The following is a 3,800-nucleotide window of genomic DNA, read 5'->3' as shown; positions in this document are numbered from 1 at the left end:
GGCAGAGTCTAGAATAATGGTGTTACAAAAGTGTGAGCAGATTGAAAGAAAACATGAAAGGCTGCATAATAAAATAGAGGGACTCATGAGAATAAAAGTTTAAGGCTAATGTGAGACTAAATAGTCCCAAAGTGGGGACTGTGGAATCAAAAAAAAAAAATAAATGCATTAAACTTTGATCATACGAGTTTATAAGATGACATAAACTGCTTTGTGGGGAATTGCTGGCCCTGCATAGTAGAGCAGATAAGGGAAAGTATTTGTTCTTTGTAACTCCTCTGGAACTGCTTCGCTCACTGCAGCCTTGAAGATAGCAGAAAAAAAAGTATGAACAACTCTGATTTCCAGGTGCAAAAAAGGGAGTTATTTCTCGCTTTGTGAACTAAGCTCATCTCCCCCATGGTTCTCATCCTGATAACAGCAAAGCAGTATGAGCTAATGTTTGTTTGTAGCTGCTTTTTTCTAGCAAACTCCACTATATGATCACATGAGTTGCAGCGACTGTTAAAAAGTATATAAGCCTCCTGATTTTGCTCCTGGGGGGAAACCCCTTCCAAGTGCTTGGGAAATCCATGTCACTTTGGGGTCCCCCCTACAGCTGTAGTTTCATTTGAATAAAAGTTTCTGCTGACCTGACCCAAAAGTACTCTGCGTGTGTTTCCAGGACAGTTATTTTTTCTGCTATCTTCAAGGCCGCAGTGAGCGAAGCAGTTGCAGGGGAGTTACAAAGAACAAACACTTTCCCTTATCTGCTCTACTATGCAGGGCCAGCAATTCCCCACAAAGCGGTTATGTCATCTTATAAACTCGTATGATCAAAGTTTAAGGCATTTATTTTTTTTCTGTCTATTTTGCAAAGTTATTTGTCTCATTTTTTTCCATTTCTTTACTTATTTCATGGCACCCAATGGCAGTGGCATTGGCTATTTTTTCTAAGGATACTGCAACCTTCTGTATTTCAGACATAGCTAAGCCTGCCCTATAAAATTGGGGAATATTATACCCCCGAATCTTTGGTTTTCAGTAATTTTGCAAACATTGCAAATTTTTCCTTTTGGCAAATGTGATCTAATTGTGAAAGCGGGGTATGCGGCAGAAACATAGCACGTTCCTTCTCACCCGGAAGGAAGATTTTTATAAGCCTTGTTTCCGCATACAAAATAATGACCAGCCAGTGCAGTGAAGGTGGTGCTACATTGAGGTTTCATCATGCATTGTGAATAGTACCCGGAAAATTTACTCTGGGGGGAGTAATTAGATATCTAGGAACCATTAGAAAGCCAAGCACCATTTTTAATTTCTACTTTTTAAATTTTAAATTTTTAAATTCTACTTTGCATTTGCTAATTCCTACTGCCACACGTGATCCATTACTACAGGTTCAACAAAACTTTCCAGGAGTAGCATAGGCTAGTTGCATATAGTCAGACTGATTGCAGCTTATGTCTTGCCAAGTCTCATTTCCATGGACATCTGAATAATAAGAGGCCAGCATCTGAGTTGTATTCAAGGGTACAGGTATCATGGGTATTCCTCCGGTGGCATGGATAGGAACATGACTGCATATCGAACAACTGGAGACATTTAAATCTATTCTTATTTGATTAACTAAAAGACAAAGATACATTTCCACGGGCTAAGCTCAAAAGTTCGGCATTAACAATCAAGATAGAAAAAAGCTTCACGTTTGAATATTATTCAGTGGGGTCGGAGATGATATCTTCGTTCCACAACTGGTGAATCTGGCCGGGCTGAGGTGTTGGGTTTAGGGGAGAGGTTACCAGCACTTGCACCCTGGTGCTCCTCACTTGCCTGAGTGAGGTCCTGAGGGTCTTTGTCCTCGGCCTCAGGGAAAGGTCCCAACGTTGGTTGGAGTTCAGCTGCTTCGGGGTCCGATGGAGGTGACACCTTCTTGCAGTGTGAGGCGTGAGTCCACGTTTGGTGACCTTGGCAATGAACAGCAGAATTAGTGGTCAGAAGTACCTGGAAAGGTCCCTTCCATCTGGGTTGAAGTGCGTTTTTCCGTTGATGGACCTTTATGTAGACCCAATCTCCTGGTTCGAGGTTGTGAACATCCAGTGGTTGAGGTAAGGCTTCTTGGACCATCAGAGGCGACTGGCAGTGACGCGGGATTCAGAACTGAACAGTGATTTCAGGTTACATTTGCAGCTGACAGTAGAAGTTTCTCATATTTAGTAAGACGGGAATTGGAAATGTGCTGAGTTTTGCCCTTGAGAAGAAGGGCCATCACAGCATGTGGAAGTGCAACGGTTAAAGAGTGTCCCAAAACTTTTCAACCAACAAGGGAGCAGCTGCAACTGAACGGAGGCAAAGAGGGAGTCCCGCAGCCACGGGATCAAGGGCAGAGCTGTCATACGCAATTGGGCGATGCTTTTCTGCTGGCTCCGGCGGTGGGGGCGCCCCGGGCAATGCTGGATACATCGAAGCGTTGGCTGGCGTGTAATCTGGGGGGACCAGTCAATTTCTCCCGAACAGCTTTTAATTTCCTGATAGCAAGAAAAACTCTGCAAAAAGAAATGGCACAAACAACGCAAACGTGCTGCATACCTGGACAAACGCGGCTGGCTCTGCGGCTGGCTGGGGTGCAGGGTGCCTCGAGATGGGGGCTCCAGGTGCCTCCGATGCACGCAGAGACAGAGGTGCCTGCTCTCTTGTCTTAAGGCACACTGGACCCTAGCCAGCCCCTACTGCAGCATGCGGAGCAGCGGGACGATGTGTCCTGGTGCAAACCACACGAACAGGGGCGTGCGCAAAGTAGCGGCACAAATTTGTGCCGCTACTATTTGTGCTGCTGCAAACACGCACTCCTGCTCGTATGGATGCAGATCAGGAGTCCCACCTCCCTTAACCAAGGAAAGGAGCCTGTCAGAAGAGAACTGGGTTGCATGCATGCAAGGACATGGCATACCCAGCCAACACCTAGAAATATAGTTCTCACTTCAGTGAGATCCCACTGAAGACACTTGGGGGGCTTTAAAATTGCCCCTTGGTGGAATTCTGACTTGTGTTTTTTGTTGCTGTTCTGTTTGGTTTTCCCCTCTAAAAATGGTAGGAAATTTTATCCCAACCCAGCCAGCTGCTTAAACTGCATTAAATTGTGAAGCCAAAAACACAAGAAATGCCATAACTAAGGTTAAATGGCAACCTTCACACTTGCCACATAGGGTAGGGGAAAACCATCAGTCATTAATGTTATAATTACTACCAGTATACAATTAATGGCTAGGGCAGATTAAGGAGGAAAAAAAGCAATTCCCATTTCCGTGAAAAACATCAATGTTTTTTATCACAAGTGTTTGAGATGGGCCCTTTTAAAAATTTCTCCTAATTTGTTTCTGATTTCATTCATTACAATCAAAAGCATCCTCGAAATGCATTCCAGGACACGGTGGAAAAAAAAATGAACCTTTTTTTTTTCCTTCAAAAGTAAACTTAATGAACACTGAAAGGCACAAGGTTTTTCCCCAAAGAAGGAAAAAAATTAAATTGTGTCACCAAGTTTTCACCTATACTCATACATGCGTACGTAGTACACTGCGTACACAGTTTGCAAAACCAAAAGCCACTTTTTCTTCCAATAGAAAAGTTTTCCGCTTGAGACATTTTGGCCATTGCTCTCCTTCCTAATTGTGGCTAGTCCTGTGGGAGGAGGCCTCTTATCGGTAGGCACTGCACAGTTAGAGGAGTAATAGGACTTCCCCGAAAGACCCTTCCCCCTGGAAACACCCTCTGGCAGGGTGGGAGGCGGGATGGCAGCCAGAGTAGGCAGCCCTGCACCT

General features: G+C 44.3%; 1 long non-coding RNA gene across 1 annotated transcript in view; it reads right to left on the bottom strand.

Moving 5' to 3' along the window:
* The window catches only part of LOC112548765, a 5,391-nt gene extending 3,117 nt beyond the window's left edge, over positions 1–2,274 (bottom strand). Inside the window, exons 1-2 of the long non-coding RNA XR_003092353.1 lie at positions 2,162–2,274; positions 1,108–1,111 (exon numbers count right to left, since the gene is read on the bottom strand). This is a non-coding gene — a long non-coding RNA (uncharacterized LOC112548765). The remainder of the gene's footprint in view (positions 1–1,107; positions 1,112–2,161) is intronic.
* Positions 2,275–3,800: the final 1,526 nt, after the last annotated feature.

Source organism: Alligator sinensis, unplaced genomic scaffold (assembly GCF_000455745.1).
Source record: "Alligator sinensis unplaced genomic scaffold, ASM45574v1 scaffold581_1, whole genome shotgun sequence".
Classification (NCBI taxonomy): Eukaryota; Metazoa; Chordata; order Crocodylia; family Alligatoridae; genus Alligator; species Alligator sinensis.
This window is presented reverse-complemented; position numbering and strand designations above follow the sequence as displayed.